This window comes from Dasypus novemcinctus, chromosome 2 (genome assembly GCF_030445035.2).
Source record: "Dasypus novemcinctus isolate mDasNov1 chromosome 2, mDasNov1.1.hap2, whole genome shotgun sequence".
Taxonomy (NCBI): domain Eukaryota; kingdom Metazoa; phylum Chordata; class Mammalia; order Cingulata; family Dasypodidae; genus Dasypus; species Dasypus novemcinctus.
Genome location: NC_080674.1, coordinates 120,957,605 through 120,973,729, shown reverse-complemented (window position 1 = coordinate 120,973,729; position 16,125 = coordinate 120,957,605). Strand labels below are relative to the sequence as shown.

The window sequence follows — 16,125 nt, the reverse complement described above, 5'->3', positions numbered from 1 at the left end:
AGTGCCATTCCTGGGCAGGCTGCTCTTTCTTTGGTGCTGGGCGGCTCTCCTTACGGGGCACACTCCTTGCGCGTGAGGCTCCCCTATGTGGGGACACCCCTGCGTGGCATGGCACTCCTGCACATCAGCACTGCGCGTGGGCCAGCTCCACACCGGTCAAGGAGGCCCAGGGTTTGAACTGCAGACCTCCCATTTGGTAGACGGATGCCCTGACCACTGGGCCAAGTCTGCTTCCCATGACTATTGTATTTTACAGTCTAAACTTTCTGTTTCTTTTTGAAATCGAAGTCACTTTTTATAGTTTCCATTTGTCAGCTGAAATTTTCTAGGTTTTCTTTTATATATTTGAACACAGAAAACATGGTTTTAGAGTCTATGTTTGATACTTTCACTATCTGAAGTCTTTGAGAGTTTCTTATGTTTCCTTTTTTTTTTTTTTCCTTTTTTTCCCCAACACTCCTCCTAGCTCATGGAGTCTTATGCTGGACATTGTATTTAAAATTTATTTGTAGAAAATTTGAGGCCTAGGATGAAAACATCTACCACCAGAGAGTATTTTCATTTGCTTCTGACATTCTGGGGCTGTTATAATGGAAGTTCCAGACTTCAATTCCCTGAAACACCCATATGAGGGCAGTTTTACTTCCAATTCACTCTTTCTGTAACAGCAATGATTCCCAAACTTGTCTGCACATTAAAATCATCTGGGGAACTTTGAAATATACTGATGCCTGTGTTCTGCCCCAGCAATTATGATTCAATTGGTCTTTGGGGTGGCTTTGGAATATTTAAAGGATCTCCAGTGATTCTAATGGGTAGGCAATTTTGGGAAGCTGTGCTCCCAACTTAATGTGTGGATATTTATCAGACTCTTAACTTGGCAGGCCCTTTTTTCTATATTGCAGCTGTTTCTTCCTCATCAGGATAAAAGTAATTTTGCTTTCTTCTCACATTCTCCCAAATTTTGGCTTGGTAACCCTCCACTATCTTATTAACTCTTTTGATGCTTTTAAGATTATATATACACACATACACACATATGATAAATCATATGTGTGTATGTGTGTGTGTGTATAAATTGTGTGTGTGTGTAATAAATTTCATACAGTTGTTTTAGTGACCACAACAGGAAGGTTTGTCTAGCCTACCTTTAAGATAACTGGAAGTCCTCCAGATGTTTTTTAAAAGAAACAACAAAAGGGGTGGTATTTTAGAGTTCTTAGCCTTGTGAAAATGTCTTTATTTTATCCATTCTCTGGAGTCATAGGTTGACTGGGTTTTGAAGTCTATGTTGAAACTAATTTTTCTTTCATATATTTCAAGGTACCCACTATTTGATCTCACTCACTATAGCTGAATAATCTGATTCCTGTCTTATGACTATTTCTTTGTAAATGATCTTTTTTCCCCCGCCTCTATGGGAACTGTTAAGATCTTCTCTTTTCCTCCAGAACTCTGTAATTTCACAATTATGTACTTTGGTATGTGTTTTATTCCATCCATTTTCTTGGGCGTAAAAGGAACACTTTCAATCTGGAGATTTTTGTATTTTATTGCTGGGAAAATTTCTTGGCATATTGCTTTCATGCTTTCCTTCTGTCTATTTGTTCTCTTCTCTTTTTCCAGAAATAATTTTGGTTGGATATTGGCCTTCTTGGATTCATGCTCTACATTATTTATCTTTTCTTTCCTACATTTTAGTGTTATGCATTTCTGTGCTAGTTCTTGGATGAATTCATCAACTTTATACTGCAGTCCTCCTATTGACTGTTTCATTTTGATGTCGATTCTGCACGAAGAGCAAGCGCGGAACCCTACATGCGCCACTCACGACAGAAGCCCTTTTCGAATGTTTCATTTTGATTAAATACTTATTTCCAGGAGTTCCTGTTCTTTGATTTACTCTTTTTCATAACATTTATTTCTGAGTATAAGGATATAATATCTCCACATGTTTCCCTATGGATTGTAGATTTTTAAAATCTTATTTATTTCTTTTATATATTTTTTCTTGTTTTGGTATTTCTGTTTTCAAGCTAGAGGTTTTCTTCAACCATCTGGGTAGCCATGGCTCTCTGTTCATATTTACAAGTGAATCTCTAAAAGATCATTTGAAGTCCCTGAGTGTATGAGCAGAACTTGTTGACCTGAAGGCTCCATTTGAGGTACAGGAACTCAGTATGTGGAAGCTTTCCCTCTACAACTATTCACTTTCTCAAAAGAGAAACTTTGATACTTTTAAAAATTCCTTGCTGTCAGCAAGCTGAGGGCAGTTTGGGAAAAGGTGACTGTGGGTTCAACCATTCCTTTGCAGACTTCCATGAGCCTCCCCTTTGCCACATCAATCTGGGTAATACTGAGTCTGTGTGAAATGAGAGGAGGGTATGGCTACTCCATACCACTAAAAAAATTCTCCTGTTTTTGTTTTTTTTAAGGATTGCTTTGGAATTATAGGTTAACTTGAAAAGAATGCCAGTCTTATGATAGTGTTCTTATTCAAGAACATCCTTTTATTTTATTTTATTATTTTTAGGTACTGGGGCCTGGGATTGAACCCGGGACCTTGTAAGTGGGAAGCCGGTGCACATAGGCTCCCCTGAGCTGTTTTTTTCATTTGTTTGCTTATTATTTGTCTTTGTTTTTAGGAGGTGCCAGGTACAGACCCCAGGACCTCCCAGGTTGGAAACAGGCACTCAACTGCTTGAGTCACATCCACTCCCCATCATTTATTTTTATCTTTATGATTTTCTACAAATTATTATAGTTTTCTTTATGTTAAGTTTATTATTAAAAATATTCCTGTGGTAGAATTAAGAACATAAAAGTTACAATTAAAAAGTAAATTTAAGAGCTTAAAGATTTAACTGAAAGATTGACCCAAACACAGTGCAAAAGTCTGAAAAGAAAACTTATGAGAGAAGAGTTAAGAGACTTGGAAAATAGATCCCCAAATTCCAATAGCCTTCTAAAACAACTTTCAGGAGAGAACAGAGAGAAGGAAGAGACCACTAAAGAAACTAAAAGAATAAAACTGCCTTAAGTTGCAGAATGAGGAAACACACACAGACATACACATACCTGTACTCCACAATGTGATGAAATTTCAGAAAGATTAATAGAAAATTCCAAAGGATTCAAGAGAGAAAAGACAAATCACCTTAACTTAAATCCTGAGAACTTTCTGCACTCCTCTCCATAGACTGTTAGGTTGGAATCACTGACTCTAGAACCCTCAAATAAAAGCTTCAAATACTTATCTCTTTAGAGCAAGCATAGTCTGTCACTAGCACCAGAAGACCCTGTGGAAGTTGTGTCAGCACTGTGTTCATGTGTTGTTATCATTGACAGTCACTGAAGACCACCGATTAACAGCAGAAAGCACAGGGCCTTGCCATCTTCTAAGCATTTGTGATGCCTCCAGAGTCCCCAGTTCCTCATCCAGCCTGCTCTGTTTGGAGAACCACCCTCATCCCTCACCTTTCCAGTAGCCCATAATCCCACAAAGACTCTTTGGAACAAAAGATAGGCTTGGATGCTTAAAATTCACACTCTCCACCAGAATGGAGAGGAGTGCCTACACATGAGGGGAAAGCCAAGAGCTATGCCTGAGATGCTCAAGTTCTGGGACACTTAGGCCCCAACCTCCTATTTCCCTAAGTTTTTTCAAAGGTTCAGGGAAAAAAGGTGTTCAATCCAAGATCCTCTTGAGATTTTGAAGTGCTCAGTCCAAAGCTGTCCCTAATAGGGTATGGAGGCAAATCAATGGTATACCTACTAGACAAATGTGTATGCGTAAACCTACATTTGTGTAGATATATCCATTTGCTTAGGAGGGATAACTTGAAATCATTTAATAAGGTAAGCTTTACCCCTCATTTTGCAGATAAGCAAATAGGTTATAAATAGGAGTCCTAGGGATTAGGATGATGGTCCCACTTGCCATTAGGATGACAGGTGTAGGGGAGCTTTCATGCTGATAATGTACACAAGACACCTAATGTGTTCTAGCACAAACTGCTGAAGTTCTTCCCCTTTTCTCTTCAGATGCCTCCACATTTCTGTCCATTGATCGCAGCTTTCAGACTCTATGAACCACAAGTATCAGGTACATTACCCTGAGAACTTGGACAAGGTATCATGAAACGTGTTCTAAGTGTGGCCCATTTGTTCATTCAGTCACTCAGAAACATGAATTAAAGTCCTTCTTTATACCAGACCTAGTGCTTGGTACTGGGAAGAGAAAGATGAACATGGACCTGGCTATAAAGGGCTCAGGTCTCAGCTTTATCACCTACTGGTCAGGTAGGCTTAAATAAGTCATTTAAGTTCCCTGATCCTTCATTTTCTCATTTTTAAATGGAAATATGCTGACTTTGTCTATCTGACTCACAGGTATTTTTGTGTGTGGTTCTAGTCAGATAATATGCATTAAAGTGGTTATGGGAAAACCAGTAGGGCATTATTTTCATTTTCCTATATTATGTCTCTCTCCTAATTAATCTTCATTTCTAAATAAATGTTAAGTTCAAATAATGCTTTCATTTCCCACCAGAATGAGCATCTGCTTCTTTGTGGTATGTGGTGCTTTGTTGACCCCTTCCTTTTTATCTCTTGCTATCTCCTTTCCACTGTTCTGTGAGGGGTGCATGAGTCACATCTCTGAATGACTATGTGAATTTTTCTGCCCTTCTCTTGAAATACCCAGAAGAACTAAGAGTGGAATGCCCCTGGCTAGGTGGATCCTTAGTGAGCACTCCTGTCTGGTGACATCCACCACCCAGGAGCTTCTTATGAGGCTGTTCAAGAATGGGGGACTGACTTTTCATTGCTAGGGCTTCTGGTTTCCACCCAATGGTTGGTACCCTTGTGGAAAGGATTTTACCAGTTAGGCCAAACCATCTATTTTATTTTATTTTGTTTTGTTTTGTTTTGTTTTTTTATTTCTCTCTCCTTTCCTTCCCACCCCTTCCCCCAGTTGTCTGCTCTCTGTGTCCATTTGTTGTGTGTTCTCCTGTATTCTTGTCAGCAGCACCAGGAATCTGTGTCTCCTTTTCTTGCGTCATCTTGCTGCGTCAGCTCTCTATGTGTGCGGAGCCATTCCTGGGCGGGCTGCACTTTTTTCCACACTGGGCGGCTATCCTTATGGGGTGCACTCCTTGCACGTGGGGCTCCCCTATGTGGGGGACACCCCTGCATGGCACGGCACTCCTTGTGTGCATTAGCACTGCGTGTGGGCCAGCTTATCACATGGGTCAGGAGGCCCTGGGTTTGAACTCTGGACCTCCCGTGTAGTAGATGGATGCTCTATCCATTGAGCCAAATCCACTTCCCCAAACCATCTATTTTAAATCAAAATAGTGACAGTTAATACTTCAGTGTTCTAAGAGCTTTACACATATTAACTTATTTAATCTTTACAGCAACTCTGTGTTATCTCATTAGACTTAGAAAGGTTAACAAACTTGTTGAGGGTTACAAAGCTGATGAGTACCAGAACCAAGATCTGATTTCAGGTGATCTTTCTTCAGAGTCTAGGTTTTTAACCACATTGCTACCTTTTAACATTATCTTTGTTTAAATAGCCAAGAGTCAAGAAAATCTCCCGTCATTTAATGGGCCTTACAGGGCATTGCCATTCCTTGATTCTTTGATGATACAAATAAAATTCACCCCTGAGATCCCACCTGCTCTGTATCCAAAACCCCAGCCAAATGATCTCCTCTGTGCTTGAGTAGCAGGCTAATGGCAGCTTGAATCATAGGAACTTGTCAACATTTGGCCATTTTTTTACTTATACAAATGCAGTTTCATATAATTCAACTTAATATTTGTTGAGCTCCTACCTAGGTACAAAATTTGGTTTCCAGCACTTTCCTTAAGTTAGATTTCATTTAATCCTCACAACATGGCAAAGTATTTTTACCTCCCTTTTACATATGAAGAAACTGAGGCTCAGAATAACTACCTGTGAATCACAGAGCAAGAGTAAGTAGTAGAGCCGGGGTCCCTGTTCCAAGATGGACCCCTTTCTACTGCACCGCACTGCTCCACAATGTACTGCACTGCACAGCACAGCAGCTGCACACTAAACTCCAGGAGCTGAGAGGAGCCAGAAGGCTTTCAGGCAAAAGGGAAGGATCATATTAAAATGACAGACTCAAGTTATACTAGGTTTGAAATGAAACATAAATCAAAAAGGAGAAATAATATAACCTCTGGAAAACAGGTAGATATGACTCAATTAGAAGCACAAGTCAGCTTTGGAAAACTGAATTAGAGTTGCTGAATTTTATTCAATATTGTCCACATCTACCAGAGTCCACAAACTTGAGAGTACTTGCTGAGATATAAAGAGAATTTGAGGATTGATGGGTGATTTGCCTAATTGGAGAACTCTGCTGTGGGGGGCTGAGTAAGGGGAGCCCAGATGGTGGGTTTAAATGGGTTCCTGGGACAGTTAGGGACTATTGGGGTTCAAATTGAGACAAATCTAACTAGAGAGCTTAGGGATAGATTGGGGGAAAGGTGGGATGAGGAATGGTCTTCTTAGTCAATCAATCAGAAAAGAGTGATACTATGAGCTCTCCAGACTCCCTGGTGCTGACAAAGCCATCTTAGGCTTGGGGATCCAGGTTCATCATCTGGAAACACTTTTGAATGACTACAGGCTATAAGTTATGGAACCTGAGCTGGGAAGGAAGAGGGAGTGTTAAATAGGTATGAATACCCTGAGATGTGTTCCAATTAAGTGAAATATTATTTAGGGATAGATGTAGAAATAGTTTAAGTAGTTCCTAAGCATTTGTTTTAATTCTGTGATTTTTTTCTGTGGGAACTACTTTCATCTGGTTCTTTTAAATGCAGATTGAGTCCTATTCTCTTTATTTGCCACAAGCATTTATTTGCCATAAGCATTTTTTAAAAAAATTATTTATTTATTTCTCTTCCCTTCCCCCCACCCCAGTTGTCTGTTCTCTGTATCTATTTGCTGCGTGTTCTTCTGTGTCCACTTCTGTTGTTGTCAGTGGCACGGGAATCTGTGTCTCTTTTTGTTGGGTCATCTTGTTGTGTCAGCTCTCCGTATTGGCAGTGCCATTCTTAGGCAGGCTGCACTTTCTTTCGCACTCCTTATGGAGCGGCTCTCCTTATGGGGCACACTCCTTGCGTGTGGGCCTCCCCTACGCGGGTCACCCTGGTGGCACAGCACTCCTTGTGCGCATCAGCACTGCGCATGGGCCAGCTCCACACGGGTCAAGGAGGCCTGGGGTTAGAAGCCCGGACTTCCCATGTGGTAGACGGATGCCCTGACCACTGGGCCAAGTCCGCTTCCTGCCATAAGCATTTTAAAGCACCGGACAATTGCTGCCTCATTCTCAGCGAGCTGATTGGGATACCCTTGCTGAATGGCAGTCTCACCAGCCTTGGAATATAAAGATAAGTCTCAGCCTGTGGAATGAAAACTACCACAAGAAAGTAAGAGTAAGTGTTATCATTGATCAATGTATCTTTTCTGGACAATCGATCAAGTGTTGGAGAAGGCAGAGACTTACAGACTGCCTTCTAAGAGCTTATAATCTAGTTGGGGAAACATGATATATACACACAACACAACACAAAACAGTATTTCACAAATTCCAAATGAATGGTGATGAGTAGATAATGACTAGACAAATAATAGATAATAAAAATGATAGAAATCAAGGCAGACATTTTCAATGGGGCTAATGAAGCAAGAATTCCTGAAGGTGGTGGATTTGTGTTGAATCTAAAAGAATTAAGTATTCAGGGATACTGAGAAGACAAAGAAAGGCATTCCAGGCAGAGAGAATAGCACAGGAAAGAAGTACTGAAGTGGGAGAGCCTATATCTGCTTAGGGTTCTCTAACTCCCTACTTGACAGCTCCACTTGTCCCACAGGAATCTCAAACTGAACACATCCACTAAAGAACTCTTGGTTTTTATCCTCCTACTTGTTCCTGTCCTCCCACCTCCCATGTCTTTCCTCTCTTGGTAAATGGCATTGCGATTCCCACAGGTGCTTAAGCTTAAACCCTGGGAATCATGCTTGACTTCTTTCATTTATTCCTTTTGTCTCTAATTCATTGACAAGGGATGTCAACTCTAGCACAAGAATATCTTAATTCTGTCCACATTTTTATGATTCTAACTTCTACCGTCAAACTTCAAGGTGCTGACCTCTTCTGACTGCCATTTTGCAATGGTTCCCTGAGTTTCAAGCTTCCAAGTTTACCCCACTTCCCCAATTCCTTTTTCTACCCAGTAGTCAAATAAATGATCTTTTTGAAATGTCATCAGATCAAATATCAGCAAATCATTCACCACTTAGGGTTCCTTCACAACTCTGTTGTGAATGGGATAAGTGTACCTCTTTTATGTCCCATAAGGCCTGGGGATCTTTCCATTATACTATTTTGAAATATTGATGTGGTGTGTTCTTCACTGGTCTAGAAGCTCTAGAAGACCGAATAATATGTCCTATTTGTCTTTGTATCTTCAGTGTTGATTACAAGTCTTGGCTCAGTGTATGGTGCTCATTAAATTTTTATTGAAACAATGAATGAATGAATGAGTGAGTGAAGCAAACTGTATATTGTGGTAATTTGGAGCATGGACTTTTGAGTAGGCTGAATCCAATTAATTCGAATCCTGGCTCTGCCACCTACCAGCAACATAGAGTTATAAAAGTTACATAGCTCCTTTGACTTTCCTCTGTGAAATAGATACAATGAACTATCTATCTCACAGGGTTGTTGCTAGAAGAAAATGAGGTAATAGCTATAAATTGCTTAACACATTACTTGGTATGTAGTAAATACTCATTAAATGGTATATTATACAAAACAAATGAATTTTATAAATTTCATGCCTCCTCCCCCTTCACGTGCTTTATTCCTCTATCCCGTAATTCTTCAAGGAGAATTTGTTGGTTCAGACAGACACTGTTAGAAAGTCTGTTTCCTTTTTCCCTGAGACTTCCTCACTATTTATATGAAATTTTTCTCTGTTCAATCCTGGATTCAAATTCACTGTCACCAAGTTCCACCCACCTCTATGCCCTCTGACTGATCCCCAAAGCAAGGTACTCGGGTCACCTGGAACCTTAGAGAGAACCCACTATTCAAGACTGGAGAGAAGCAAAGGGCTCAGATGACTAGATGTTTGCTCATTACCTGCCAGAGTTGAGGGCCGGACTGGGAGCCAGAGGAGGGAACTTTGCAGGCAGAGCAAGGGAAAAGGAGAGTCCTTGGGCAGACTGTGGATGATGTGCTAGCAGTGTGCACTTGTAGCCCTTTCCTTCCTTTCTGGGGTATATCATTGTGGATTGCCATTGCTAACAATGAGCTCAGTGGCATTTCATCTAGGAATACTCATGTTTGCCAGCAAAATGGCTTAGACTATAAGGGGATTTATTGTTTTATTTAACAAGGAATCTCACAGAAAGACAGTTCCAGGTTTGGTTAATTTCACTGATCAACAGTGAAATTTCATCACCTTTTAAAAAAAAATCCACAGCACTTAGGATATATATGTTTGTTTGAATGAAAATGAGTAAGGATAAGTAAATATGATGTGAATAGGGTATAAGAGTATCGCTGTGGAAGGAAAAAGGTGTTGTGGTGGATGTGTGGGAGTGCTGTATATTATATATATGCATTGCTGTGGTCTAGGACTCCTACAAAGAAATGCTGAATAATTAGGGGGGGGGGGGGGGGGGAAAGGATAGGATGTGGAATTTTTTCAAGTCAACATTCTTTATCTAAGTTCTTTATCTAACTTTATCCAAGTTCTTTATCTATCCTTTAAACCCATCGCTATATGCCATTCCCTAGTAAGGGACCATGACATTATATTGGGCTTCAAATTTCGGGGAGTTCTGGATCACAGAGTGTTTCAACAATGGCAATGGAGGGATACTGGTATGGGATACCAATGACAGGTGATATATGGCTGACAGGGAGCTGTACAGAACATATGTCCAGGGTGCATGGTAATGATTGGATATACTCATAGTGGCAACAATTAAAAACCCAGCAGGGGGGGTACTGGGTTCCTGGCCAGTGGTGCTCTGTCGTGGTCCCTAGGGGAGCAGCGATAGTCTCCCAGGTACAGCGGCGGGGACCGGGAGGGAGTGAGGGTTCAACAGTGAGCCCCTGATGCTAATGACTATGCTTGTGAGCGGATAAACCTAAAATAAGAACAAGGCCTAGAGCAACATTGTGCCTGGGAATTTCCTCCTGTCAGCCTTCATGTTACTCAAATGTGGCCAGTCTCGAAGCCAAACTCAGCATGTAAATGCAATGCCTTCCCTCCAGCGTGGGACATGACACCCGGGGATGAGCCTCCCTGGCAACGAGGGACCACTATCAAATACCAACTGATGATGCAACTGGAAAAGGACCTTATATGGAAGGTTCAATGCGGATCAGCAGAATATCCCTGTCTACATAAAATAACATGACTTTAAAATGCTGTTTGACCTAAAGTAAGGGGGAAATGGAAAGGAGAAATGAGTTTATATGGCTACGAGTTTCTAAAAAAGAGTCTGGAGGCTGGCAGAAGGATTGCCCTCATGCACAACTGAGCAGAGTCAGAGAGACAGATAAAGCAGATACAACCCCCAGATATTGGTTCCTATGAAGGCTAAAGAGACCCATGAGAGTTATGGTCATGGCCGATGGGGTTTACTACCAGGGCAGATGGCCCCTCTTTGGAAATGGTGTTTATGTGTGATGAATCTGGACTCAGATGGGATCTCCCTTCATAAGACTTTCATACTAATCTGCTGGAGGTGCAGTTAACATTGGGGTTTAAGATATAGTTAGGGGATTTGAATCTCTGGACTGATAATGTGATAGCCAGGTCCTGAGCCTCAACAGACTCCAGCACCTACAATCTGATTTATTGGACTTACCACACTCAGCTAAGATGGAGTTGAAGAGGACAATCACCACACCATGGAGCCTAGAGTGATTACAACTGAAAATGGGAGGATGGCAGCCAGCATCCATGTGGAATCTGAGCCTCCTCTTGACATAGAGGTGCAATGGACACAACCAATCCAATGTCCACATAGAAGAGGTGGCATTGGATTGGGAAAAGTGGACATGGTGGACGATGGGTATGGGGAAAGGCAGGAAGAGATGAGAGGTGGAGGCGTATTTGGGACATGGAGCTGCCCTGGATGGCGCCTCAGAGGTAATCACCCGACATCGTAAATCCTCACAGGGCCCACTGGATGGAATGGAGGAGAGTATGGGCCATGATGTGGACCATTGTCTATGAGGTGCAGAGGTGCCCAAAGATGTACTTACCAAATCCAATGGATGTGTCATGATGATGGGAACGAGTGTTGTAGGGGGGGGAGAGGGGGGGTGGGGGGGTGGGGTTGAATGTGATCTCACATATATATTTTTAATGTAATATTATTACAAAGTCAATAAAAAAAAAAAGAAAAGAAAAAAAATAATACAAAAAAAATAAAAAATAAAAAAATAAAAAAATAAAAAAATAAAAAGAAAATGAGTAAGGGAATGAATTAATGGAGGAAAAACATTTAAGAAATTAAGTAATGATAATGCAGCTCATTACTAAAGCAGGGCAGTGATACAGAGACATGACAAGGTGGCAAGGTGTATAATTAATTCCCTAATAAGAGGTACCTGTAAGCAGTTCATTGATTGCAGAGGAGTGAAACATCCCTATGAGACAGAGCAGTCGGGAAAGACTTCATCAGGAGGCAGTAGGGCCTGAGATGGTCTGGAAAGGATGGATAGAAGCTGATTAAGTAGAGCAAAGGGGAGGAATTTCAGATGGAGATTCCTTATACTCAGACCTTACATCTTAGAAAACATGACCGCTGATGTTTCTTTAAGGAGCTGATGTTTCACTTGGTTTTGGATCTGTGGCTAAATTCTTAAGGACCCAGTCAATCCCAGAGTCTGTTTTCTTCTTGCTGGTGAGTAGGAGGCTGTTGCAGTGCAAAGCCCACACATCTGCAGAAACATTTTCTTTGTAAACTAGCTTCTCTATGACAACCATTGCATGTGTTCTGGGGTAGGGGCCAGCTGACTCAGGAATTAATCAAACTCCTTTATGCCAATTCTCATCAGCTTTCAAAGGGTCTTTAACAGAAAATGCCTAAATGAGCAGTGAATGAATATTCATAGATATATTTTCCCTCTCAACAATCCAGAAGGACGCCTCTCTCAGAGCTGGTTGCTGTTTCTTGGTAGAGTGGACTAGCTTCAGCCTTTGTACTTACTGCAGAGAAGAGGGGAAATGAGTCAGCCTTTGCCACAGAAGAAACAGAACGTCCTCCTCCTTTTCGTGATAAACTTGTCAAAGGCCAAGAGGCGTTGGGGAAGGTGTCACAGGGATTCCAATCAGAGCACTTGTCTGCAATGTTAAGACAGTCTGGCAAGTGTGTTCTCCACAATGACCCAGATTAACCTCTATGGACCCACGTGACTTGGTTTTTCATAACCTACTTTTTACTCTTTTGCCTTGCCAGACCCACAGTTCTCAGCATTCTGATTGGACATTTCTTTTCATAAATAGTAACTCCAAAATTTGAAGAGGACTTAATACTTTGTGAGGAGGTTCCATCCTGATTCCCTCAAGGACCCTGAGATGAAGGCAGGGAAAAGACCATCTAACCCATTTCACAGGTAAGGGAACTGAAGCTCAGAAAGGTTAGTTAAGTCACAGAAAGTGTGGGGGCACAGGAAAGTGAAGAGGACATTGGAACTCACCAGCCCTGACTTCCAGGCTGGTGTTCTCTCCTCTGTATGACCAACTGCCCTCCCACCATTAATCTGAGTTTGAGACACATACAGTGTCTAACCTTGACATAGAAAATCTTAGAAATTAAAAAAACTGTCGTTTCCCCCCCTGCTTTTATTTTTTTTCCAACTCAAACCATTTCGAGTTCTTCATCTAAGGATCTAAGTAGTTATTAAAGTTCTGGTCTGAAAGAGGTCTCTAAAATGGTAGATCATGCACAGAACACTTTCTAAAATCCTTCTTAAGAGCTCACATGGCTTTGTCATCTGGGGGTCACTTATGCAGCATGAAACAATCTCCCTTTCCACTTCTCTTTCACATGATGTACTTGGAGTCACCCTTGGCATAGGGAAGTGGTGGGTCTGAAGGGAAATATCTACGTCAAAGACTTTGCCTGCCAAACAGGCACTCCCCAACAGTGCTTGTGAGGCCTTATGGAGGCCAATGAGATTATATCCCTTGAATTTACAAATGCACTGAATTTAGATCCATCAATCACACTTTGAGAACTCTTTATACATATGTCTGTATGGACATAACATGATGCATAATCAAGGTTTTCCATTACAGCCTTGTTTTGTAATTAGTAGCAAAGATGAAAGAATCTATGCGCCCATCTATAGAGGACTGGTTAAATGAACTGTAGTGGAACCACATAATAAGACACTAAGCAGCTGCAAAAATGAGTGAGGAAGCTGTCTGTAAACTTTTGCTAAGTAAAAAAGCAAAATGCAGAACAGTGCATACAGTTTGCTATATTTTGTGTAAGGGATGGGGGATAAGTATATGTTCATATTTGCTTTTTTTGTATAAAAATACTCTGGAAGGGTACTTAAGGAACTGATAAAATGATTACTTTTGGGAGATGGAGAGTGGGATGAATGGTGATGGTGGGAAGAATGTTTTGAAGTTTTGAGTTTTGAAGCATGTTAATGCACATTAATTTTAGATAATTAAATTTGCCCCCTACCAGTCAGCCAAAGTGTTGTAACAACAGAATTGAAAACTCTGATTGAGTTTATAACTTGGAGTTTTCCTAGAGATGTATGCTTTTGAATGAATCCAAATCCTTAACCCTTCAGCCATCAGCCAGGTATCAGTAAGTCACTGGAACAAACTCACCAAATAAGACCCAGTCTAAGGGCAAATATAGGGAAAAGGAAGGAAGTGTCTTGAGTCTGGGCAGGAGTAGAACGATTACTTGGCAGAGTTAAGACACTGCCTAGGGTTGTTTTAGTTACTCTGGAATTTTGCAGAATTCAGGCCTCACTCTATGCAGCACAGGTGAATTCCCAGGTGATCTTCCTGTTACGCTCTGGCTGAGTCCTGTGGCACTAACGTGACCTGTTCCAAGAATCAGCGAACCTTCTAATGCTCACCCTGCTGCTGTGCGACCTTGAGCACATCATTCCACTGCTCTGGCCTCAGGCTCCTTGCCTAGACTCACCTTGGGGAGATGTGTTTGGCTTATATGTGATCATGTAACCGAAAGGCTTCACAAATCTGACAGGCTCTAATTTGAGCTATTGTTGAAAAGAGGCCACCAAACTTAGGAGGGAGAGGGATTGAAAGCTCTTGGTAAGTTGGTTACCTGTGTCCTGGCCTCCCCTGACCTGAGGCCTGTGCTCCACCCACTGTCAGGATGGTGCTGGAGGCTGTCAACCCAGCAAGGGCGTCAAGCTCTCCCACTCTGTAGCCACCAAGTGCTTGCCTGCTCTGGTCCTGCTCAAGGAAGACTAAAGAGTTCAACTGCAACTTAATTCCTCAAACTCCAACATAGACTCTGCCTTCTCCCAAATTTGTCCCTTTCTCCCAGTGGCTGATATGGAATTGCTCGGTTCAAGAAACATATGTTTTTATTTTAGCAGGTGAAATTAATATGAGCCCAGCCTCCTCCAGCAGAGCAGATGGGAAGCACCAATCATTCCCAGTCATTGGTTGTCCTGCCCCACCTCCATGGTCACAGGAGAGAATGGGTATAAGAAATGACTTTGTTACTCTTATGGTTTTCTTAGAGCTGTGAGAATAAAATAGAAAACACATTTTTTCCCCCTACCAAGCAAAGGTAGGCTTATATTCCATAGCTCAAAACATTTCAAAGTTGGCCTTATTTGTTAAGAGTTTTGAACCCTGCACACTCTAAACATTGAGCACTCAAATAAATGAGGATTGAGCGAGGCATTCAAGAACCCATGGATTCTTCCTACAAGTATAATCGAAGCACAGCAAAGAAATGGGGTTTTGCTAAGCAAAGTGGCTTAATTTGGCCAATCTACTCTACTCTGTTCATTTGCCTCCACCATGAATGACAGAAAGGGTTTCTTTGTTCTCTCTCTTTACCCAGGTAGATAAATGCTTGGTAGACACATCTATTGCTTTACTTTGCTTCCAGGGAAAAATCTAGATAGGTCAAAGGAAATCAAGACAATTTAATAGAAAGAGCTCTGAGATGAAAGTCTAGGCACAGTCCAGGTCTACCCACTGATACTCTCTGGTTGATTTCAACACAGTCTGTGGGCCTCAGTGTCCTATTTATGGAATGGGGATCAGGAATCTCTTTTGTTTGTCTTTAGGGATGCTATGAAAATAAACGAGCTGGCTTTTTGTGACTTTTTCCCTCCCCTTCCTGTCTTCCCACCAACGCCCATCTCCTCCATAGTACTGTCCTAATGCCCCAAAGAACACCCTGCCTTTCAGATTCCTGAAGCCCATTTCCTGAAGGAGCTCACTGACTCCATGAGGAAGCAAAGCACCTCCTGGCAAAAATTACTGAGAATAAGCGTACACTATACCAAAAACAAGAATAAAGTGGTAGGACAGTAAGTACCTGCGCTGAGGAATGGGGAAAGAGTCCTGGGAATGGTGCCTGGAAGGTTCAGAAGCAAGACCTTGGAGGCTGGGCTTGCCTGGGGGCTACACTCACCCACAGGGCAGACTGGAACACTGGAGGTTGCCTCCTGTGAGACTGAGCTGGATGGGACCTGCAGGAGTGAAGGCCTTCAGAGTAAAGAAAAAGAAATCAAAACACTTTGCTGGATGGACCAAACCTTCCTACAGGCGGGATCTGACCCCTAGGCTAACAATTTGTGACCTCTAGAAAACAGGACCTGAGCAGACAAAGCAAGGTGGGGGAGGACAAATGAAAGGAGTCAAGACTTCAGGGATGGAGAGGACAGTCGGGCATGTGGTGGACATGTGTGGGGCCTGCACCCTTGGGAAAAGGAGTCTGAGTTGTGAGCATCCCTCCATCCACTCAAGGGATCAGACACCCAGCTGATTGGTCTCTCAGCAAGAGGCCCCAGAGAAGCACTCTTCATTCTT

General features: G+C 41.9%; 1 long non-coding RNA gene across 4 annotated transcripts in view; it reads left to right on the top strand.

Moving 5' to 3' along the window:
* Positions 1–10,780: 10,780 nt before the first annotated feature.
* Positions 10,781–16,125, top strand: part of LOC105746980 (uncharacterized) — a 95,147-nt gene continuing 89,802 nt past the window's right edge. For all 4 annotated transcript variants that reach the window (XR_009180886.2, XR_009180883.2, XR_001119177.4 and 1 more), the window contains exon 1: positions 10,781–12,689. This is a non-coding gene — a long non-coding RNA (uncharacterized lncRNA). The remainder of the gene's footprint in view (positions 12,690–16,125) is intronic.